Below are 26,547 nucleotides of genomic sequence, written 5' to 3'. Positions count from 1 at the left end.
TTAAATTGCATTAGCCAAAAGGGTTTCGAGAAAATTAATGTCGATGGCTGATTGATGCACAGAAGACAAGAGGCACCTTTCAAGAGTTGGGATTTTCAGCAAAAGAGAGAATTTCTGTCTCCAAATATTCCACTGACTTGCACACAAAAACAAACCTAAGTTTGTGCTTACAAATGATTTACAGTCAAGAAAAGAACAAACAATTATTAGCATCAGGTCATTCTAAAACTGTAACAAGATTTGATACTTAATTAGCTATACTAACTTTATGAATGGAGAAATTGCCAACTATTGCCCCCCCCCCCCCCCCCACACACACACACACTCATAAGGTATTCAAAATTGATGACATTTTTCCACAGACCATCTTATTTCTTTCTTTGACAATCAGAAAAAAACAAAATAAATATGGCATGGAATTTCCTTCAAAAAAAGTAAGGCTAAAAGAAAATCCTGTCCCCCCCCCCCTTGAAATTCACCATCACACACACAAATACATACACACACAAAATACACACACATTTTACACACAAAAAGTAAATACACATACTTTAGACACAAATACAACCAAATGCACTTTTTGCCCTCTTCAGTTGGATGGGTGCAGCCAAGCGCACAATGGTCCAAAGTTACTTGGCTCATTTTTTCCTCGCAGTTAACTGGCAGTCTCTTCCTCTGTCTCACTAACCTCTTACTCATCAAAAGTTTATGATAGATTCGACTCTGGCAGCACTGCGGGAATTGAACCAAATGATATCGTGCGTCAACTCTAACAGCACAGCAGGGAACGAACTGAATGATGCAGCAGCCCTCTCTTATCTCTGCCCAAGTTTCAATGCCAGAGAAATGTTCGCTGGGCAGAAAGTAGGCCATGGACTCGCAATTCAAGGAGATTTTGCTATCCAGGCCAAACATACCTCAAGCATTTAAAGGCAAGTTTATAAGTGAAAAGAGAACATACTTTTAGGTGATGCACACACATGACTTTATGCAATAGTTTTTACTGTGATTTTGTGCAAATTCTAGTCTCCTCCCCCCCCCCCCACTCTCCTTTTAACTTCCTGAGTTATCGATATGCAGCTACAAATTTCTCTTTACTAATTAATGATGCACAGAGAGAGAGAGAAAGATAGAAGGGAAAGAGGAGAATAAGGAAAAATTACAAAAACTGTGATGTGACTTGGCCTTGATATAAGGCTACAAAGGTACACCTTGCGAAAACTCAACTGAAAGAAAACAAGGAAAAGTAGAAATTACGCGGTGCGTAACATATGTCCCCGCCGGAAGTAGCATTTTGTAACAAAATGTGCAATATAGGTAAAAAATCAAGGTCAAAGGTCAAAGAAGTCAAAGGTCAAAATTCTGTGTAGAAGTTTTGAAGCCCTCACCTAGTGCCATCACATAAAGCAAATGGAATCGAAATTGGGTTAGAAATGGCGAAGGAGTAGCATTTTGTAGCCAATGTACAATATAGGTAAAAAATCAAGGTCAAAGGTCAAAGAAGACAAAGGTCAAAATTCTGTGTAGAAGTTTTGAAGCCCTCACCTAGTGCTATCACATAAAGCAAACGGAATTGAAATCGGGTTAGAAATGGCGCAGGAGTAGCATTCTGTAGCAAAATGCACAATATAGGTCAAAAATCAAGGTCAAAGGTCAAAGAAGTCAAAGGTCAAAATTCTGTGTAGAAGTTTTGAAGCCCTCAACTAGTGCCATCATATAAAGCAAATGGAATCGAAATCGGGTTAGAAATGGCGCAGGAGTAGCATTCTGTAGCAAAATGCACAATATAGGTCAAAAATCAAGGTCAAAGGTCAAAGAAGTCAAAGGTCAAAATTCTGTGTAGAAGTTTTGAAGCCCTCAACTAGTGCCATCATATAAAGCAAATGGAATCGAAATCGGGTTAAAAATGGCGAAGGAGTAGCATTTCGTAGCAAAATGTACAATATAGGTCAAAAATCAAGGTCAAAGGTCAAAGAAGTCAAAGGTCAAAATTCTGTGTAGAAGTTTTGAAGCCCTCACCTAGTGCCATCACATAAAGCAAACGGAATCGAAATCGGGTTAGAAATGGCGAAGGAGTAGCATTTTGTAGCAAAATGTACAATATAGGTCAAAAAATCAAGGTCAAAGGTCAAAGAAGTCAAAGGTCAAAATTCTGTGTAGAAGTTTTGAAGCCCTCACCTAGTGCCATCACATAAAGCAAACGGAATCGAAATCGGGTTAGAAATGGCGAAGGAGTAGCATTTTGTAGCAAAATGTACAATATAGGTCAAAGGTCAAGGTCAAAGGTCACGACTGAAATTCTGTGTAGAAGTTTCAAAGCTCCCATGTAGTGCTATCATATAAAGCAAACAGAATCAAAATTGGCTCATAAATGACAGAGAAGTAGCAAATTGAAGATTTTGATCACACACGGACGCACACACGGACACACGGACGGACGGACACACGGACGGACACACGGACACACACACGTACGGAGCCCGTTTCATAGTCCCCTGCTCGAACTCGTTCGGCGGGGACAAAAATACAGCAGTTACAATGTAGGCGCTCAGGGCAAACTTACAGAGAATCAGGTTAACTGTGGTGCACAGTTGACGCAACAGACAAAGAGTTAGTACTGACGATCACAACTCTCTTGGAGAAAGTTCGGAGAGAGGAGAAATCGATTGCTGGCCTGGCTCAGCCAGGAGGGGTCAGAGACATCATCAAGTGGTCCGGCAATAGCACTTTCCTGCCTTCTTGCTGCCTGTCATTTGCCTGATAGCAGCATTATCACATGATCAGGCAAACTTTCACCGCTTGAAAAGTGCAACATTGGAGATCATCGCGACTGGATAAGATTTCCCCCGCAATCATCACCAGCTTCATGCACTCGCGCTCTAATTTCTTTGAGGGTCTTTCTTTTGTATGTCAGCCAATGTGCAGTTTTGTAGCATCATCTTTCTATAGCACTACACTTTATACTACAGGAGTATACCAATCTTAGCAATCAATTTGATTTTTAAAAAAAAAAAATCTATAGACTATTGTGTTTTCCAAATGATGCAAGCACACACATACAAAGAAAATGCATCACTCCAATTCATTTCATAAACACTCAAGCACATTTGTAGGAAATGGCAAACAAATGCAATGGAACATACAAATTATGTGTAAAATAAACCATAGAAGCCTCTACACATCTAAAAAAACAACAACAAACAAACAAAAGAAAACATGTCCTTCAATTGGCAGTGATTATAATTCATGGGACAACTTCTAAGCTCACTTCCCTTTCTTTGCCTACTGGCTTGTGCACACTCTTGTTTTTGCAGGTTTTGGGGTTTCTTCTGACACAGTGTCATGCTTCAGCGTCATGAAGTCCACGTTATGTGTTTAACGGAAGTGGCACCCCGACTACAAAACTCCCCCTAAGGTGATGGAATGAGTGGATGAAATGCAAAGACATGATTTCACTACATGGGCTTTGTCATGTACTACAGTATACAGCGATTTGTTTACCACCATTGCTACATCAGAAATCAATTATCATCACCATTATTCAAAGTGTATCAATACCTGCAAATATTTGGTTTGTTTCTTTTAAAGGATACCAAAAGTTTTCTAAATAACTGTCTTCTATAAAATTGATTTCTACATAGCAGGCACTGAATACATTTATTGCTGTTGTGTTAGGCAAGCCTTTCTTCATTCTTATCATCATTATAAAGCTAGTCAGCTATACCTGAAGTTCACCTATCCCTGAAGTTCACCTGAGCTCTTCAAATATTGAGAAAATCCCAAAATACACACAAATTGTCATACAAAGTTACTTCATAAAATGGCAAAGCTGTATTAGAAAGTAAAACTGTGGATTATTTCAATACTGCAAGTATAAACAGATTGCACATTCTTTCTAGTTTCATCTCCACATGTACAGGGCATAATGTCAAAACATCATATTCTCCCTAGAGACCCATTACAAAGAGAACAGCCATTCCGCAAAACAGTGCACTTTAGTGTAGGTTGGTTCACACATGCCTGAAACTAACAGTCTTTGAAAAATTGATTTTAGCAACATCACATGAAAGCTGCTAATTCTTGTGTGCGGACACAAAAACAATCAACTAACTCTCCCTATATGCATTGCGAAACAAAAAAAAAAAAATAATTGTGGCACGATTTTTTTTTTCAAGAAACTTTAAGAATGCTCTATCTATGCAGTATGCATGACTGGCCCGTGAAGACTATCCACTTTTTCGATCCCACAATGCAAGTTGCCACATGAGTCTGCACACTTGGGTGCCAGGTGTCAATGTTTCAGACAGTAATTAGGCATGCGCAGTCTGGAGATTCAAAGGATTTCTCTTGTAGCCACATGTTTTTGTTTTTGTTTTTGTTTTTGCACAAATGAACAGTGGTATAAGAAATAGTTTCACAACAGCGATGCAAAATATGGTAATTCCTGTGTGTGAACACAAACGCCTCCCAAATTAAGTTGCGTTTATCAACTCATCGCCAACACGAAAACTGGCCTTGTCACTGCTCAGCTGCATTGCGCTGTTTGACCAGAGGAGAAGAGGTCATATATACAGCGCGCGCAGTACAAAGTCCTTTCAAAACAACTTTGCATTTACCTTGCTTCTCGAAACACATTTCTGGCTGAAACCTGTTTCGGAAAGCACAAATTTTCGATTTTCAAAAAGGCTTTCTGAATCCCATAATCAAAACAGCTTTACGTTTTTCATTTCTAAAAAAATCCCTGAAAGCTGTTTGGAAAACCCGTTTCTGCCGAAAAAGTGAGTTGATAAACGCACCCTATGACTAGCTGTCCAAATGAAAGGAAACATTCATCAGTGTCCAGAGTTGGCTTAGTCTATTACTGTCTTTATCAACTTTGCCACTTTGCAACTTTGCGATCACACTTTTTCTTTTTTAGGCATTTCAAAAATGCATTGCTAATCCCATAATCAAAACAGCTTTGCATTCATAAACTGCTCACAACCACCTGAAAGTTATTTGGAAACCTTGATTCTGTGCCAAAAGTGAGTGAATACACCTAGATGCACCCTGTTTCTTATGCAATACTGAATGACCTATGTAGCCATGTCAGATTCAAGCAATATCATAAGTAATATTTCCAAGTCTAAACTTTACTATGAATTCTTCCAAGGGGAGAGAGAAAAAAAAGTTCATGCCTTTTCCAGCCAGTACAGCATTAAGACGAAAATAGCCTCGCCTATTTTCTATAGCAGGATGGAGTCCTTATAATTCGATGAAAGATGCGTCACACAGACGCCCTCCTCTGCTTGTAATAAACAGTGCTCCAAGTCAAGGGGGAGCCAGTACTGCACTGAGCATCACAAAAAGACCAAGTTATGCATTTTTTAAGAGACTTTCTCCAAAACATTATCAATTTTAGATGATGAACAAACGAGAAGCACAGCTGATGTTGGAAAGCATCCTCATTATGAAGAATCCTCAGAAAGATCACTGATTCAGTAGAGTGTAAGATGGCTAGGTTAGAATAAATTCTGCCTCTTTTATCAACAAGCAAGCAACCACCCACCTGCCAGCTCATAAATTCCCCTATAAATTTCAGGAGACCAGGACACAAGACAGTAATAGTATTAGCCAGTCATCCTTCATCATATTGTAGCTTTCTGTGTACCATATTTAATAATGATGCTAGCCTAGTTTGCTGACAAAATTTCCAAGGCTCGCATACACTGTATCAGCCCTGTCTCTGTTTGTAAGTTTTTGTTTTTCTGTGAACCAATACAGAGACCTACCCAAATCTGCACCTATTTCATTATCTAAAATGAACAACACAAATTATACAACAATCATGATTTTTAATACTCGTTTGCACTTGGCACACACAAAATTGGCAGTTACAAACTTGTCCTTGGTTTACTTTAGAAGATAGGACAATCCTTGCTTGTTTCTACCTTCAGTGACTGACTCTTCTTGGCCCACCTTCAAGGCTTCTACACAAACTGAGTTTCTGCATCATCTCTACTCCATCAAAGTTCATGCATATGAGCACCCCGCTTTCTAGGTCCCCACTTTCTTCCTATCTAAAGACTCCACACAGCAAATGTTACAACTAGAGAAGCTGCATATTTCTGCCTGTCTCTGCCTACACATCTTCAATTCAATCAATTCATTTTGACATGAACAATCCCTATCTGTCAAGCTTTGTTTCATCTCCCCATCCTTAAGAGTTGAGCCTTTTTGTCTTTCAATTCTGTGCAGAATGCCTTCTGTCAACCTTGTGTCAACTGACCTTTGACATGGCATGCCTTAAATCTATCAGTCAGTGTTCACCTGTCATACACTTATCTTTTTGCTAAGATGGATTGATCTTCTTCCCCAATCATTTTCAGGCACTATCTCACAGACGTTTGACATTGACCTTTGACCCCTGACCCCAAGCATACCTGATAGGGAATTATGCTGGTACATCATGTTTTTGTCTGTAACAGGTACTAAGTTTGATTGACTCTCATCAAAGATGCGGAGAGCATGACAGTCTCTGACCTGGATTGGAATTTCATCTCATCATTTTCCTCGATCAAAAGCAGAAAATTGCTTTGCCATATTGTACCAAGGTTGATGACATAAAACTACTTTTGTACCTGGCTTCTCTCAAATAATCACAATTCACTATTCATTGTGTCCTATAATGATTAGGCCTATATGCTTACGTACAAATAACACAAGATGCAATTCCATTGCCTCTAATACTGCCTACGGTCATCAAAGTAATAAGAAATGACAAGGAGAGCTTGTGGAAAATAAATCTGAGAAGTACATAAAAAAAAAATGCATGTGAAGCAAAAATGTTTTGACACTGAAGGGCTTTTTACACTTATGTTTCTTAATCCCGGACTTTCTCTGACCCAGGACTATCGTTAGTCCCGTACCAATTTTTTCAGCTTTTTACACTCGCCAATTAGTCCCGTATTATCTCTTGTCCGGGGCTAAGGAGAAAACTGACCTTTTTACACTCGTATTTCTTAGCCCCGGACTTTCCAAACCACATGAATATTCATAATTACGCTGTGTACTGTACACGTACACGCACGCACCGGCAGCACTTGATTACTGTAAACGTGGAAATTTTCGCGGTACATTAATTTTCGCGGATTTTGCGCTACGCTCGGCTAGCACGAAGTCAAAAATGCGCGAATATATCTTCACAATTTTCTACGCACATTTTGAACGGGATGAATTGTGTGCGCTTCATCGATGATACTGCTACGTAGTACAATGTACAGGCATGTTTACGCTACTAGTACTGTGCGAAGAGACGATACCCTAGATTGCTGTGTACTGTAGCATGCATGTGTGCACCGCACGCATCGATGCTACAGTCCCCCGTGACTACGGTACTAGAGTCACAGCTGTACTACGTATTTGAGCGCTTGTACTCGCAGTCGAGCCGCTCGCTACATCGCTTGTCGTACGCTGGCTTAGCAAGCTATGTAGCAGAGGCTTTGGATGAAAGCAGTGAATGTGTACTACAGTAAAGTAACCTGCTGCGGAGCGCGAATTTAAGAACGCGCGAATACGTTTTCGAGCCGCTCAGCGCGAAAAATTAATCGCGCGAAAATATTGACGTTTACAGTACCTCGTTTCTGATTGGTCAGTGAGGGTCGGACTTCGTCTCCGTCGCTTAGCCCAGGATTATTTTTTCGTTCTGTTTACACTCACTTGCTTGGCACCGCAATTGCGGTGCTAACCCCTGCTATTTTGCAGGGCCAGATAGTACCGTACTATCAGTGGGGCTAGCCCACTTTGGCAAAAACGAGTGTAAACAGATAAGGGCTTTTTACACTTGTGTTTCTTAACCCCAGACTTTCTCTGACCCAGGACTATCGTTAGTCCCGTACCAATTTTTTCAGCTTTTTACACTCGCCAATTAGTCCCGTACTATCTCTTGTCCGGGGGCTAAGGAGAAAACTGACCTTTTTACACTCGTATTTCTTAGCCCCGGACTTTCCAAACCACATGAACATTCATAATTACGCTGTGTACTGTACACGTACACGCACGCACCGGCAGCACTTGATTACCTCGTTTCTGATTGGTCAGTGAGGGTCGGACTTCGTCTCCGTCGCTTAGCCCAGGATTATTTTTCGTTCTGTTTACATTCACTTGCTTGGCACCGCAATTGCGGTGCTAACCCCTGCTATTTTGCAGGGCCAGATAGTACTGTACGGTGGGGCTAGCCCACTTTGGCAAAAACGAGTGTAAACAGAAAGTGGGCTAAGGATAGTCCCGTACCAACGGTGGGGCTAAGCCCCCCCCCCCCCTTAGCCCCACCGTTGGTCCGGGGCTAAGCAAAAATTTACAAGTGTAAAAAGCCCTAAAGTGGGCTAAGGATAGTCCCGTACCAACGGTGGGGCTAAGGCCCCCACCCCCCCCCCCCCCCTCTTAGCCCCACCGTTGGTCCAGGGCTAAGCAAAAATTTACAAGTGTAAAAAGCCCTTGAGAGTTGTCGCTACAGTCCTCCAAATACAAAACATCATTTTGGCATGCACCTTTGAGTAACAGTAATATCAACAGAAGAAGCTGACAAATTTTGTGCAGTTTTGTGCTGTTAACACATTCTCAATGTATCTTTTGATTTACCACATGGCAAACATTCTAATAAAATACCATACAGTACAAGCAACTTTAAATCACAAAAGAGAAAAGCACAGCATTAAACAAATTTAGATTTGGCGGGGATATAAGCAGAGTCCATCTTCAGGGGAATTATACCCAAGGTTTATCAGAAGAAGAAGAAAAAATAGATTTGATCAGTGCCATGAACAGAAGAAAGACAAAAGACAGTACAATGTACAAATATAACTAAAAACACCAAAAAATCATTCAATTGTAATATGAAGGGTAAATGTACACTATTAAAGGAATCTACAAATTTCTGTGTAAATTCATATTTCAACCTAAAGAAAAGATGGGCAAGTCTTATGCTAATGTCCCAGGTTTCCTGCAATCTGCATGCCGTATCATGGCCGTACAAAATGCATCCAGCACTCTGAACACTCACATGGAATACTAATTTCTGACGCCCTGACTCGCCTGTGGACTATAACCTGATCCATCGTGATTAGCTGCCCTGTGAAAATCGCTTCAACAGAATCGCTTCACAAAAGGTCATTGAAGTGTTTTCCCCCAGCAGAGTGACAAATGCTACAACACAAGCCTAATAATCATGGAGAGAAAGCCTGATACCAAAATGGGAAGAGATACAATACATACGTGGGTAAGCACGATCATATATTCTCTAATTCTGATCACTTTGAACTACAGTGTAGTACAACATATATAAATACAGGGCCACCTAAGATTAGAAAAGTCATGTTGCTTTTGTGTCTACACACAAAAGAATCTGCTTTCAACATTCTTTGAACTTAATACATAACAAATTTACAAGTCATCTAATCCTGACACTACACATATCAATCTTAACTGAACAGTGTAGAATAAAACGTGTGATAGAATATACGGATAAAGCTCAAAGGGGTGGATAAAGCTTAAAGAGGGTGAAGAAAGGGATCATCAAGAGTAAAGAGAGCTCATTAGGTGAAGAGGGTCAGGATGGATAAAGTTACACAGACAGATCTACGTAGAGTGTCACAGTCGAGTTCAGGTTACTGGTTCAGGATCCTAATTTCCTGTAATCTTCCTGATACACAGTTATCTATCCCTCAACAACACCCACTGACACGGATGAACGAGATTGGAAAATCCCTCAAATGCAATTAATCAACTGTGGATACAATCTAATTCTTTAGTAATTTGAATTGCTGACCTACAAATCTTTCAAAATAGAAAACTTGCTGTGTAGTCATTAACATTATCAGGTATTCAAACTTTAACTGCGCTAATACCTGCATTTAAGACTCGTAAATCATGGCAGTATTTCATGAAGTGAAACTCTGTTCATATAAAGATAAATTGTACACAATGACATCAATCACACCTATTTAATCTGTAGGTGACATGAACATAAAAGAATGAAACCGTGAGGTAAAGAGGCACGTAATACAGACATTCTGTAGCTACTAGTAGGAGGAAATGTTTCATAGTCGCAATAAAACATTGTAGCATGTGATTTCTCAAGCATCCATGTTTTATGTAGCCATGTACTTTTTGAGAAACATTGTCGTCAAGCCTTCTTGTAATTTTGGAAAACACATTCTATAACAAATGCACACACATACATTGTACACACATACAAAAGTAGAGATATTTTGACAGAGTTATGTGTGCATGATTCATCTTTCTTAACAACACTTACACAAATACTGCATGATTTGTTATGTACAGTATGAGTTTATAAACACTGGTATTCTCATGTTGCACTAAAAATTTGACTTTCATTTCACTCTCATACTTTCATACATGCAGTGACAGTGCCAAAACCTACAAATCAGCATTTTGGAAAGTTTTTTAATACAGGTATATAGTGATTGCTTTGAACTAAATCTTATCTACAAAAACAAACAGCTTGTAGTTTAAGTGTCTAGACTTGAAGTGGATTTTACTGTGAAAGACATTTTACTGTAATGGCAGACTCTCTAGTGACAAAATACAGATAGTTTAAAGTATGAATAAAATGTGACTTATAGGCCTACAATATGGCTGAATGAATCTGTTGTGTATCATACAGTATGGACTCAGTGCCTGTATGTTATGCTTGTAACGTACATTAAACAGCAGTAGTGCAGATACTTGATACGTCTACAAGGCAGAGTGAAAGAGGTGCAATTTTATGAGCCAAAAATAAAAGTGGAGACAAAATTCAATCAGAGACAAGTTGACTACTTGACAGTGATTATAAATACTGAAATCATACACAATGTATGTGGATTTATCACTCTTCCCTAAATCTATTATTAAAGGACAAGTTCACCTTCATAAACATAAGGATTGAGAAAATGCAACAATGTTAGTAGAACACATCAGTGAAAGTTTGAGGAAAATTGGACAATCGATGCAAAAGTTATGAATTTTTAAAATTTTTGTGTTGGAACCGCTGGATGAGGAGACTACTACAGCTTGTGAGTCATATGCGTACAACAGTATAAAGAAAATATAAAGAAAATTTAACATATTTTCACTTTTTTCACATAATAAAAGAGCACTTGACTTGGCTCTTTCTAAAGGCAGGGGGAATAATATTACCCATAACATTTGTCGGTAACAAGTCGGGGGAATGTGAACTTTTTTCATAAGATGAAATTTTGTGAAATTCTCTTTATATTTTCCTATATTGTTGTACGCATGTGACATCTAAGTTATTCACACACTGCAGTAGTCTTCTCTTCCAGCGGTTACTGCACAAAAACTTCAAAAATTCATAACTTTCGAACGGATTGTCCGATTTTCCTCAAACTTTCAATGATGTGTTCTACTAATATTGCTACATTCTCTCAATCCTTATGTCTATGAAGGTGAACTTGTCCTTTAATGAGCTGCTAACATCGTCATATCCAAAATCCCCCACTCCCTTCCTTTTGCTCCTTCAGGCAGGCCTGATATGCCAGGAAATCTCATGCGTACCTGCTTACCGAACTTGGCATCTCTGCCCTAGTGAGAGCATTGTCTGCTATTAATCAGAGTTCATGCCACATCTAGGTCAGTCATATACTTCTGTGGCAAGATCAAGGGGAGACTGAAACAGATGTGTTGCCTGCTAAGAGAGGCATGGCCATTTTCATGGGCTCCAAAATATCTCGCAACCATGTTATGATCCAAGGTTTAGAGTGTGATGGTGAAATCCCTATATGCCCCATACAACTGGCTGTGACTAAGGCTGCATTATCATCTTTCCCATGTTTGAAACATGTTTTAATACCCACTAACATTTAACAAAACGTGTTTCCAAAGGCGTTCAGGATCGTAGTTCTTGAGCTGTTGTGTTTATCATCTCTATCACAATTAAAGAGGAAAGCATTTCAATTGCACTGTTTGACCCAAGGAGCAGAGGACATGTATTTGGCATAAATGCATTTGCAAAATAACCTAGTGTTATCACCTCTTAAGAAACGCATTCCTGGCTCAAACACATTGGAGATCACACTTTTTTTAGTGTTTTAAAATAGGCATTGCCAACCCCATAATCAAAACAGCTTTGCATTTACATCATCTGCCCAAATCTCCCTGAATGTCGCTTGGAAACCTTGCATTTGTAACTCTATGCCAGAAGTGGGTTGATAAACGCACCCTTGAAAATATTGCTCAGTTATTATTCTGTTCTGATACCACATACATCTACTGGCTGCACAGCAAAGTTCAGAATTTGTTGCTTGTGACAAACTCTGCCAACCAATTATAAACTTTACTTGCAAACCATAATATTTATCTATCAATCATACTGCCAGCAGTAGTGTGCTACAATACACAGCATGTATAAATTGACATTGGATAGATTGCACATGGGCAAATATCTGAACACGTTTCAAAAGCATATACGTGTGAAAAATGCAGCAAAATAACTCTTTTAACCTTAGACATAATTTCTCTTTTCACTTGTGCCACTAACAAGAACACTGCCATATTCATGAATCGCCACAGAATTTCTTTTCACTGCATGTGCAAGTCCTGGCAGAAAAAATTAAATTGTGTCCCAGGTTACACTGTTGATTTTGGCAGGCATAGTCGAAAAGCTCGTCCACCCTCACATCAATCACATGTTAAAGGTCCTCTGTAATACGACCCTTCAACAATTTTGTGTCAAAAGGGAAAGTTCTTTCGTGGTGGTCCAATCCGGAAGGTGTTAAGAATGAAGCAGAAACTAATTGCTTTCCTCTGAAGTCACGCGGAACACTGCCAAGAAATCATGTATTTAACTACAAGTGGTACCAGGGTGGTTTGACAAAAGAGCGCATCAGTAATCAGAAGTGTAGTGCTCTCACAGCAAAATAAGATCTCCACTGCTGCAGTTCACTCTCTCATTCAGTGTACTGGCAACAATGCTTCATTGAATTGGACCAGTGAACCAAAATGCAGTGTCAAAATAACACTTTTTTTAAACCAAAAAAGTAGAAATCAATAACAAGTCATATCTTTCACATCAACTAAGTACAGTAGTCTTGTAATAAACTAGCAAATGGTTGAAAGCAAAGATGTCAAGGGTTACTACATGTAATCTGGTAATTCTGGGAAGAACATCTGCCTGGAGCATTCTAGTATATCTACCTGCTTCAGTGAACATCTATGCTTTGTGCTTCCAATTTCCCATTTAGAGTTCCCCAAAACATGGCACAACCTCCGGAGGTAATGTTGTGTTTTTACCTCAGATGATGGGGAGTCTAAACAAACATGGCACAAAAGAGTACAAGGCAGTAGTGAAACTGCCATTACTCTGAGGTGAAGATTGTGTTAGCCTTGACCGAAAGATCGGTCTGTATCTGTCCGTCGGGGAATGTTCCGCGGAGACTGCGTCTGGCTTCACGGATCCCCTCCGTATACAGACCGAAGTCAATGATGCCAGCTCCTGTGTGGCAGTTGCGCACAGATCAAACGTTACGATAAACCAAATTTCAGACAGCTTTTTTACATTCAAACAAGTTTGACATGACATGACACATTATGCAGCAATATTTGGGGTTAATTTCTCACATTTTGCAATCGAAATACTCACAGTAACGCGGTTATAATGCAGAAATTTTATCCATATCGCAACATCGCCGTTCGCTAGCTGTAGGTCGCCATTTTGAATCTGTAAACCAATCACATGCGAGGTACCTTATTAAGTGAAAAAAACACGTAGAAACTACCTCGCATGTGATTGGCTAATAGATTCATACTGTATGTTTCTGCAGTTTGAACGTGACGAGCTGGTTGATGTGTGTTTTGCGTTGAAAATTCGACCGAAATATTGGATTATTCATTAATCTGGTGAGTGTAGTCTATTCTTGAATAGTTGATTTAACTATTCAAGCTTAAATTTGCCGACCTACGGCCGTGAATTAGACGCAATCGAGAAGGGTGAGGTACCTCACCCAATTTTCTATAGAGACAGTGGTTAAGAACATCCACACAGCAATGGGTACTACAACCTTCCGTCTGTCTACGGAGGACGGCGTTAATGGCAAAATACAAAAGAGTCCTCCGGACAGACGGATCTTTCTGTCTAGTGTTAGCCTAGCTGCCCTAGCACAATGATGTATAATAGAGGATGTGGTGTGCCATGTACACTGTATATTGCAGACAACAAATGGGACTCTAAATGGTCTTGGTGTGAACATGGTGTAGCAGTGGAAAGTGCTCCCCAGTGTTGCGCGCCCGCCCTTACCAATGCTAGAAGCCTCCTCTGGGAGTTACCTGCCTCCCATTGGAACACTAATTAGAAGGTACACAAAAATTATTTGAATATCTACACAGAAGGCACATTCATAGTTGTGTATATAGGGGGGCATTTCATGAAGCATTTTGTCCAACAAAGTTGTTGGACTCAAACAGAAAAATACCGATATCTCGAATTTTGAAAGATACATCGGCATTTTTACCCAAAACTCAGATGAAAGATGACATACTAGATACATTGGCCACTGTATTTGAAGTTTCAAGGGATTTGGTGGTAAAATATGGGAGGTAAAAGGAAGGAGGTGAACTTTTTGAGATTTTTTTCCCTGTATCGCTCTGCACAATGTTTCGATGAGCGTTATTTAATATGAATTCAAAAATTTACGCCCTTTTTCATGGAGTTAATCGCAAAGTATTGCTGGGCCTGAGTATTATGCCATGGATTCTATCCTAGACCAATGGTATCTGTCTCTTCACGGCGGGGCATGTATGGTCAGCCCCCACTGACCATACATGTCCCAATGTCAGATAAGAAGCCCACCGTGAAGAAACCTTGGTCTTGGGTTTGGGCTTGGTGTAGCCGTAGGTTGTTTTGCCAAAGCATGATCCAGCCACTTTGATGAGGAAGCAAAACAAAGTCTCGCAATAAATACAGAGGTACGGTATACACATTGTTATTGTAATTTTATGGCTGTATCTTCAGTATCTGCCACAGATTGATATCCTATACTGGCAGATAGGTATCCATCCAAGCAAATAAAACTGAGCATGCATTCACAATCGTTCAGCCAGCACAGTCTTACATGCAGCAGAAAGATAGAGCCCAGGCCCCATAGTAAAACTGTGTACAATTACAAGGAGCGCCCCCGGGTTAGTAGCGTTAGAGCCCACGTAACACGTCACCCTCGGTGTCAAAATGTTCGAGAGTTCTACTTCTAATTTACTCACATCAGTACGGTTGCAAACAGCTACGACGTCTGAAGAAAAATTCATTCCAATCTCGTGAAATCGGGGTGGAGTTCCATTTCCTTGGTAAAGTCGATATAGACATGTAACGTAGGTGAGAAGGTGCCGTCTGCTCGATGTTTGAGAACTTGAAATCCCGCTCTCTACATCGAAAAGTAGCCAGCAGCAACGCAGCGTAGACTTCAACACACGGCCAAACAGATCCCGAGCGGCGGCAGACAAGGACAAGCCAACCTCACTCACGAACACGATCAGAGGCTGACAGAGCGTTGGATCGATTTGGCTTTTCGACGTTTCTATCCGACAACAAGCTATGCCATCTTACCACACAAGAACAAGGGAAATGTGCTCAGGGGAGAAAGTAAGGTGATAACATCGGCGAGACTTGTTCTTCGCCAAGCAACTACAAGACAGGACCTTCTCAATGTAGTCAGCTGTGGTCACCGGCGGTGCCTACGTCTGCGGCAATTCGCAAGTCAAGAACCGGACGTCTTTTTCGTGCTTATTCGGCCAGTGTACGTGTATGCACAGGCTACGGCGCAAGCACCAGACACCACCATCACAGGTTTCACTGTGTGGTTTCATCGTGTTATTTATCAATCTTCCGCTGTATGCCAATGTAATGTGCGTATACTGGTGGCGCTATACAGAAAATTGCATTTTGCAAAAAAAAAAGAAGGAATGTGTTAGGGACTGTACAGTACTGGTTGAGGTGAGGATTCAAGTTTATAACATTTTATTGGTGAGATAATGAGAAACCTTTTATGAAATATAAAAGAGCATGTAATTTCCAGAAGGATTCAACGTTTATTTGATGAAATTGGTCTTGAAATGGCTGAGATATCCAAAAAAGTGATACTAATAAAATTGACAGGCCATGACTTTTATTAGGATCTCTCTGTTTTATAGATATCTCAGTCATTTCAAAACCGATTTTCATCAAATAAACTTTTGATTCCCCTTAGAATTGTATGCTCTTTAATACTTCATAGAGTGGTTTCTAAATATCTCGCAGAACGTAACAAGCTGAATCCTCACCTCAACCAATGTACAGTCCCTTTAACGTAATCTAACGCAATTCACCGGAAGGTGGACTGTACAAATCGTTAATGTACTTCACAAGAATATAATTAAACACAATTTTTTTTTCTGCCATTCAAGAAATAAACCTTCATGATGAGAATCATTACAATTTACATTGACAATTGATATCGATATCAACAATAAATGAAGAGCTTACTTCCAAAAGGCGATGGATTTAGCGCCTTTTGGAAGCAAGCTCTTCAACAGACATTTAAACTATAGATGAGTTGAGGATATAGTGTATCATGGTCTCAAACTTTTAGGTGAATTATTACCTTCTCAAGAATAGTCCCTAGTTTTTTTTTTTTTTTTCTTCATGAATAAACAAAAGACATGTACGAGTATTTCATGCACCAGTTTTTGTTGTGATGCAAAAATGTAGCAATGTCCATGCGAAGAAATGGTGTTATATAGTTACTAAACCATTGACCTAAAACATTGATTCATTTCGTTTCACAAAATTGAGAGAAAAACAATATAGACGCGAAAGTTATTTCTTTCTTAATCTTATCTTTGAATACTATTTCATCTATTATTTCATTTCTATTATTTCATTTCGGACCTTTTTAAGTTTTCCACATGGGGTACATTTGTAACATATTACATCTAAAGTTCGCCAGGTGAATGTGAAGTTTTTTGGATTCCCGTTCCTTGCGGGAACCTGGTGGCTTGTATATGCGTGTTAAGTCTATGGGCATTTACAGTCTGGAATAGGTTAAGTAATCATTTTTAAAAATGTACTTCTTCAACTGTAAATTGCTATTAATCGCGCAGAGAAACACGCATTAGCTAATCATTAACTAATACGTGTTTCTCTGCGCGATTAATAGCAATTTACAGTTGAAGAAGTATACGAAGAGTTTGTGCGCAAAAACCGATAAGTCCATATTTGCCAAATGGAGATATTTGCGATTAAAGGTCAAGAAAAATAAAGAGAATAATAAGAAAATTTTTGCTTCTTTTGACCATAACTTCAAAAATGTACCTTTATATATGTATAGTGACCAATATATCATTTAAAAGATATTATTTTGTACTTTATGAAGAGACCGTACTTCAAAATCTTAAAAAATTGACTTATCGGTTTTTGCGAACAAACTTTATTACATTTTTTTAAATGATATGTATTTCTGTTCTCGTGTCCTATTCTATACACGCTAAAGAACTGCTGCGGAAACTACTGAAAGGGACAGCCAACAGATGCATGCTGAGTTTGTTGTGATGCAAAAATGATGCATACAGAGCGATAGCGATACTGTTGGTCAAAGCAATTAATTAACACTTATACAACAACTGCATGGTACTTACCCCCCGCTTGGCAGGACGGAGCGTGGGGAGACTCTTGTGTCTTCTCCTTCTCCTCCCTGGATATACATTATACATAAATAGCGCTGATCTCTCTCCCCCCCCCCCCCCCCCCCCCCGTTTTGGTTTGTGTTCTTCATTCTGAAGTCAAGTCAACTTTAATACAATCATTGTTGCTATCCAGTATTTGCATGCAAAGTGGGGAAATGTTGATTATGGGCATCTCCATGAAAGGCATTGCATGTAATGAAATAGCGCCATCTTTCGACTCGTTTCAGCGTAACGGTTGCCTCGAAAGACTTGAGGCGCGATCTGGGGGGCATTTCATTAACGAGTTCGTCGGAGTTTTCACCGACAAATTTGCTATCAGCCAATCAGACGCAAGGATTTCATTAGCTTTTAACAGTTGTCAGTGTAAATCCTTGCGTCTGATTGGCTGATAGCAAATTTGTCGGTGAAAACCTCCGACGAACTCGTTGATGAAACGCCCCCCAGGTGTTCATTTCTGACTCACTATTCAGAAATTTTCAATTCAATTCAATTCAATTCAATTCAATTCAATTCAATTCAGTATACAGGTTGTAATAATTTATTCATTTCCATAAAAATACGTGATACAAAGCGGAACATGTGTCAGTGATATTCCATCTGGGAAAGAGAGTTCATTGAGCACAATATATAAAATATATGCACGAATGGTGATAATGCGTCGCCATGGATTTAATTTCTGCTATTTTTAATGTAATACTTGATATATTTCAACAAAGTATTGTTGCAAAATCATTAAACAGTGCAAGGAGCAAAAAATGTTGAAGACAACGTGCATGAGAATCAATTTTAATGTGTTCTTTTATTGTATCATATTCATATCACTCGTCTATTTCAATGACAGTGACAATAACAAACATTATGAGTATGATTGTGTTCTTTCATCCAGAATGTTTGAGTTTTCAATATTGTGACATGATTCTATATCAGTAAAAACACATGCCATGAATTATGAATATTTTGTCAGTTTCGATACATTACAGTACAATCCCGTTATAATGGAGTCCTGTGGTTTTCTTTCGTTATATCGAAATTTCGTTATAGCCGAACAGTACAGGCCTAAAGTATAACATTTAAATGTTAAATCTTAACCTGCCATTCATTTTGAATGAAACGGTGAACCTGGTATGTTGTATACAATCATGTAATTCTATAACACTTCCTTGAACTTGAATAAAGTCATGATTAAACAATCATCATCTATATCTCTATACTACAAAGATATGATAATTCTGGGACCTTATAGTCTTTGCTTCGTTGTAACGAGAATTCCGTTATAACCGTGTTCCCTATAACAGGTGTGCACTGTATTACACTGCTTGGATTTAAATGAAATTTCAATAGAGATAACAAAAAAAAAAATAAGAGAGTGTGCCATGGCGTGTGTGTGTATCCGCATTTGGTCTATATATTCCGTTTATTTTCTTCTCCTTTCTCTGTCTTTCCCTCTCTCTCTCTCTCTCTGTCTGTCTCTGTCCTTCTCTCTCCATCTCTATCCGTCTCTCCCTCCCGTTATCTCCTTATACAACACACTGCATGCATGTAATCTATTAATTACACTTCCCCCGCTGATGAATGAAATTAGACATATTCAGTTTGTTGCACGCAACGTGTCGTTTTATTTCAACACACATCAAGCAAAAAAAAAGTAACAAACTCCGTTCTTTACAACAAAAAAAAAATCTCCAAAATGCATAATACGCAAGAAAGAATACAGTTACGAGTCATAATCTTTCTAGAGATTGTATACAGTGGCATGAACTGAGTGAGGAATAACATCATATGAATGATGAAAGACGGTGAATAGAAAAGGAATGGCTATATGACGCGTGAAAAGATCAACATTACCGAAACAATGCAAACAGCGACTTAAAGAGAATACAAACTTATTGTGTGATATAGCAAAGCAGATAACAACAAAGTAGTCTATATAAGCCACTGGTGTCACTGTCACTGTAATACACTGTATCGTAACCCATTATGGAATACGTACAAAAAACAGAAGAAATGGTTTTGCGACTTATACGTATACACGCCTAGTACCTCCTTGCACAAAGCTTTAACAGAGCTCTCGCATGTCTACAACGATACAATATAGTTTGCACCCATTCTCAAAGTCATTCTTTGAGTAATTATACAGTATGCATGAACAATTGTGACGTCACCGTTTGCTGAAGAAGCCCCAAAATCGTACCATTTAGGTAGATGCTATACCTTATTGTCATGTACAAACTCGATATACAAACAAACTTTGGGACCAGAAATTTTATTCATGATAGCAGGCAATTAGTGAAAATTAATAGCAGTGGCAGAAACAAAAACAAAAATTACCTATCAAATTAACTTTAGGAGGAAATATCATTTTGTTTCACTAAGACCGTGAGCAGGTTCATTCAGCAGTTATACGTTTTAAATTCCGATGATCTGCTACCGTGGTGGAATAAAGTATCATACTTTCTCCCGTAGTTGTTCGGTTAAAAAAAGAAGAAAAAAGAGGGGAGTGTCGTTTGGTGGTATATCCACACATAATGCAAGCGCTCTCTTCGGGGGCATGGCATATTACTATGTTCACTATAATCTTCCTGGACGTTTCTGGGAGATTTATCAGGGAATATCAATTCCGTGCGATCGACGTGACAAATCGATGCGCCTCCGAGCCTTTCGAAGAAACGGGCGCGGAGGGAAGCTGTCGTTCAAGGGCGATGAACGGGGACAATGATTGATCGTCACGACGAACCATACCACGGCTTAATATCGGTTCGTCAGATCGGGTCATTCTCCACGTTAATCCAGGGAGAGACCTCTTTTTTTTTAAATAAATGGAGAAAATTAATACAGGACTGCAACGTTCATTCGTAAGTCACACAGATGTGTGCTGTTGGGTGTCGATGCCATTTAGTGTTGCTGTTCTCGGAATGAACTTTTATTCTCTTATATCGATGTACCGATGTTTGCTGCACTGACGATCTTCACAAAGATCCTATACAGGTGTCAACATCACCCAGTGTCGAGGCTGTTGGTGTAGACCACTCTTACGTAAATTAACCCTTTGTGTGCTTTGGCACAGCACACGCCGTAGTGTTATACACAATGCCAAAGTATTTGGCACAGAAAGGGTTAACACGATATCCAAGGCATTTTACGCCAAAATTACCCGGAATGCAAATTTCTCCTCTACAGAAGTATAAACAACTTCATGGCAACTTATATGCCCCAGTTACATCCAGAAATACATTCCTATATCACCTGCTCCGCTCCCCCCCCCAACCAAAAAAAAAAAAAAAAAAAAAAAAATGCACCTGCAATATTCAAAGACTTCTTATGATGAGAACAATCATTACGCAAACAACAGTAGTCTCTGTTTTTCTCATAACTTACTCTTTGTAATACTGTTTCCGCTACGACGATTACCAACCTTCATCCGCAGACTCCGTAAGCATTCCTCTGTTTGCCAAGCTCAAATATACCTTAGAGAGGTTTCATTTTCGGGCATAAGATAGATGCTAACTCTATTATAAAAGATCGTGATGGTAAGGTAAACAGAACGTCGTATAATGTGAACACGACACGATATGGAAATTCCTGCGGACCCTTAGGTGGAAACATTCATGGTGTCACAGCACATGCACTCACTGACACAGGTTATAGTTCTTGGCCCTGTTGCATAAAACCCTTACCGCTGGACTTACCGCTCCTTTCTAGCGGTAAGTCTTCAAATTAACGGTACATTTTATAATCCTTGATGCTGATTGGCTGTGACGCCTAATTTTGACGGTATAGTTACCACTGAAATTCAACGGTAAGTTTTATGCAACGGGCCACAGGTGCTTTGATAGAGGGCGCTCCTAATGTCTCTCTGATCAGTAAATACGAAAGTAAGACTTTGTGTCTTCTTTGTTGCTTCCCGAGCATTCAAAAATTTTGCGACCCTCTTTCGATTCGACGCAAGTTTCGGTCAACAAATTTGCAGACACACCTTGGAAATTAACGTTTTTTTGTTTTTTTTTTTCATTAGTCAATATAGGTCCCTTTGTGGGCAGAAATCCCTCGGAATCGAAATTGAAATTGAAAGCGATAAGTTTTGTTTGCAACTTTTATATGGATAGAATTAAGTGATGTGGTAGTAGGAAGCAAGGCACTGACCTTTCAATATCAACGTTAATCAGGGTAATGATTTTAGACTGAATACGTCGTTACAATCTAGGCGGGGTCTTGCTGAGTGCAAGATACAAAATCATTGAATGTATACGTAGCCTAATAGTGTGTATGTATAGCCTAACAGCAAGCCTTTCATAAAATTACTTGGCGCTATATATTGTACTGCGTGAACTACGCGTACCTGCAGTAAAGTGCACAGAGTCAAAACAGTGGTTTGGTGTACATGTAGATCCACAAAATAACGTCATAAGCCTATCCCTGAAATGTTTTACTGTTGGCGTGCTGACACAACACTCTGGGCGACATGATTAAACAGAAGTTTGTCTTAATGAAATAATTTTATAAGAAAATAAGGACTTCAAACCATGCCATGCAAAGTTGACGACGCTCAGCTTACATTAAGACTAATTGAATATTAGATACAGCAGTACCACCACTAAGAAACACAAGTTCATTCACGGTTGGTATAGCCAACAAACATGTACAAGTGTACCATTTCCCAAGTGCAAACACATAACTTTACAACCGGTCATCGAACAATAAATCAAACAACGCCGACACAGTGACTGGATTTATACAAAATGCAAAGAAGCGACTCATTGACATCTAAAGGACATTTCAAAAATACTTCTATGGAAAATAATGAGCATAGGATTATAACTTTTAAGTGATAATGAAAGAGTGACGGTACTATTTCTTTGAATGCCTGTACAAGTATAATCACATTTGTGTTAGTGCATTCGGTGATCTAAGCAAAAGTCTGAACAGCGCCACACACAACATGATGAGAGTAAGTTGAGGAAACCCCATACATGAACTATTCAATGTGGAATTCACTCAAGGTGTGAACAAATTCAATGTTTCGAAGAACCTTCGTACACAATGATTCCCAAGGGAGTCTCATATAGGTAGACTTTGACTGTTCATAACAGTGCTACCATCGCTGCACAATGCATTGCGATGATGCTCATGACATTCACAAGACAAGGCAGTCCACCTGCAGTCACTGTCTAGAAAGATGCCTATCGCTAAGCATGACGGGAAACGCATGATACTATGATTCAAATCGCCATTGGTGGACGAGCATCAAACCTATTTTACGCGATGCGCTAGCTGTTACATCAGTGCATCTACCCTCAAAAGAAAAACCCAGTCCTTCAGTTGCGCCAATTTCAGAATGTTTGAAATCCTCGACAGCTTTGTACGAACAATGCATAAAAATATAGAAATAACAAGATGAACGAAAACACAAGATCGTCACAAGATGTGCATTGCTGCTGACACAATGATGAGTGAATTGCAAATATCATATCAAAGTTTCTTCTGCTCATGCACTTCAAAACACCAGAATAAAAATATAAGCCACCACGTTCATAACATGCCACTACTATAAAGGCAAATGATGGAAAAGGGTTCATGGGACTTTGGTATTTGAAAACAACTCGATAATCTCATTGTGTTCACCGCTATAGCGCCCAATACGACTTGATGATGATGATGAGTAAACAGTATTTCTATTTTATGGCGGGTCTTGATAGATGCGGAATATTGATCATAGTACATGTACTCTACGCTCTGAAATTGGCTCACGAGCCCATGAAATTGATTACATGGTATTTCTTGCTAAAAAGCGAGCTCCGCTGCGAAATAAAAGGCGGCATTTTCCCTTTTCCCTTTTGAACAGCCGATGCCACTTTTCGCGCCTTCCTCGCTCTCATTATAACTCATAACAATATGCAACACTAGAAGGTTGGGACACTTGAGAATTAAAGGCCCACTATCTTGTGGAAGTTCGTAAAAAGTAGCTAATAAACATTGTTGCATATTGCAATGAATCCATAAAATAACAAACCAAAAACAATACCAGCAGTCTTGGATCTACCTTGGAATGTTTTTAGACACTTCGTCACCAATACGAGTAGTGAGCATGCAGTGGACCTACACCGGACACCTTCCCACGAAGTCAATGCGGAAAGAAACAATAGGCGTTTTCACATCAGCCCGATAAAAATCCAAGCTCGAGATATTTTTCGCGATTGCGAACTAGCGCGCTATTTTCATTTCTTATTCACATCAGCCCGAAGAGAATTAGCCCGATTTTTTTTTTTTTCGAGCTAATTCGACAGCTGAGTAAGTGCAAACAGCATTAGTAATGTGTGTGCCCTCTCAAAAATTCCTGATGATTTGTGTGCAGTTTGCCTCGATCGATCGGGTTACACACGCTATGTATGATGGATGCATCGCGCTAATAAGCCAGTTCGGGGTTCCGCTATTGAGCATGAGCAGAAAAATGTCATCTGTACCGGAAGAGCATTTTGGTTTTTTATTCACTGAGATAAGCATAGGTGATCTGTAATGAGTGGTGCTTGCCAGCACATCACCACTGACAGCAAAAAGTGGTATTTGACAATACCAATAGAAAAAGATTGTTAATACATTCAATGCAAAATAATGAAATGGATGCTTTCCAAAGTGCTAATTGATGAATCATTCTGGTCACCAGCACTGTCTACGCAAGTTCATTCTTTGTTTGAACATGACTGATGAATTCCATAAATATATTGTTACGTCGGGTAAGATGAAATACCTTCTCTCGCTTGAAAACTCGTGGAGTGCCTAATCGACTGAGAAAGAAGAAAGGTCATTAATGTACCGATGTGCCCAAGAGCTAACCCAGAGACTGGCTTATTTCTCGAGTCGTTTTCACAATAGGCGTCTTTTCGCATCAGCCCGATATTCCGAAATAGCGCGCTATTTCTGACTTGGGAAATTAAAAAATATCTCGAGCTTGGATTTTTATCGGGCTGATGTGAAAACGCCTAATAGCGCGCTACTATTCCCGCTATTTCAGAAATTTCCCGAGTTGGACTCGAGAAATTTTCTCGATCAGAGCGATACAATTAGCGCGCTAATTCGTGTTCACATTATCAAATAGCGCGCTATTTCGCTATCGGGATAATTTCTCAAGTCAGAAAATAGCGCGCTATTTTGAAACATCGGGCTGATGTGAAAACGTCTAATGACAGTAAACCGGTCATGATACTGGAAACACACGAGATGAAACGAAAAGAGAGAATTGTAGTAAGATATGCTGACTATGAGTGAAAGTGACCACCTACGACGCGTGTACAGACCCTTGGCTTGCATAACGTAATTTGTTGACGAATTGTCCAAGGAGACTTTTCGGTGAATTTCTTTAAAACCCCAATACAAATTAAAGTCAATATTTGCTTAATATCGGGCCTAGGATTTCAACACGCTGGTAAAATCGATTAGCTTCAGTGACGGAGTGACAATTATCACAGTATACTAACTGCCCCTCTCGTATTGTACTAAATTGAATGGGTGGTAGAATATCTCAGCGTTATACGGCACGAAAGCTGGGCGCAAATTTACATTTACATGCGATTCCATTTGCTAAAATCTTCGACATGATTTCTAAATTAATTCACAATATTCCTTCATTGTAATATAACACAATGTAGAACAACGTGAACGTGTAGATATAGATCGCTGTTGTTTTTTCACGTGACTACTTAACATCGCTGTTGTTTTTCACGTGACTACTTACAATAGCAGGGTTTTAAGTACAATGTAAGTTATACATACTTGCGACAATCGTTCCTCATGCAGCAAAATGGGTACCTCATTCACTGAAAAAAAGATGTTCTATATCACGCACACTGGCTTTGCCTTCCCGATTAATTTCATTTAAATTGTAATTTAATTATCTAATGTTTGTTGGCAGCTTGATCAGCTTGATGACTAGAATTAGCATGAAACCCAATTATCATGTGATGAACAGGATTGTACGAAGATATAAATGCAATTCTGAACTGATAACAAGATAGTGTTATGTACACTTGCTTAGGTCTAATTAGGTATATCGTAACTCACATTATACTACATTGTAAGTTTGGCAACACGCAATTCATAATGTTTGATAAATTTAGAATATAGCATACAATACGACGACAAATTTGTTCTTAAAAAACACAAAGAGAATAGTCATTTGCTCTTATATACACAATTTACAATGGAGAAATAGTTGTTTTAACCTACTTCATTTAAAATTTCTAACTCTTTGTTACACAATTATACATTAAAAGTTTTAACCTCATATGATTTAGTTAAAAGAATCAAATATTCAAGTAGCATATATACGACAAATAACACTTTTCATATGACATCGTACTTTGCAGTTGTTTCACATTAAATAAAAAAAATTAAACTACTTGATAGTTTAGTGTGTCAACTAGCACGAAGAGATGCGGCTGTCACAGCTAAGTCACATTATCACCTACGAGTAAAATCATATTGGGTTGTAATCAAATTACATCTACATTTGCGTCTGTAACCAGGTAATAACAATTTGAATACTGCCATATAGACACCGTTAATGTATACTGAATTCATGGAATATCCGTTCTTTCAAGTACAAAATCCAAGTAACTTTCTGACTTTAGAAGCGATATATGGTAGAAGACATTATTCCTTTTCTTTCCTCATCGCTCTCTAGTAATTTTCCAGTGACCCTCGTGAACGAGGAATTATTTGTCTATTTTTTTCCCCGCATGATTATCTCAAATACGGTAAGGAAGACTGTTACAGGTTACAAAATTACCGGGAGAGCGAAGCTGCTAAACAAATTATCTGGCTACGTCAAACATAGATTTCCAT

General features: G+C 39.1%; 1 protein-coding gene across 1 annotated transcript in view; it reads right to left on the bottom strand.

The window, feature by feature from the left end:
- LOC139735438 (bifunctional heparan sulfate N-deacetylase/N-sulfotransferase 4-like) overlaps nt 1-15,763 on the bottom strand; it is a 42,818-nt gene extending 27,055 nt beyond the window's left edge. The window contains exon 1 of the mRNA XM_071646192.1: nt 15,256-15,763. The gene's annotated coding sequence lies outside the window, so the exon portion shown is untranslated. The remainder of the gene's footprint in view (nt 1-15,255) is intronic.
- Between the last annotated feature and the right edge of the window lie 10,784 nt (nt 15,764-26,547).

This window comes from Diadema antillarum, unplaced genomic scaffold, assembly GCF_040938485.1.
Source record: "Diadema antillarum isolate AM-2024a unplaced genomic scaffold, OU_Dant_1.0 seq00000578_RagTag, whole genome shotgun sequence".
Lineage (NCBI taxonomy): Eukaryota > Metazoa > Echinodermata > Echinoidea > Diadematoida > Diadematidae > Diadema > Diadema antillarum.
Note: the sequence above shows the minus strand (reverse complement) of the source record. Positions and strands in the feature narration are given on the sequence as shown.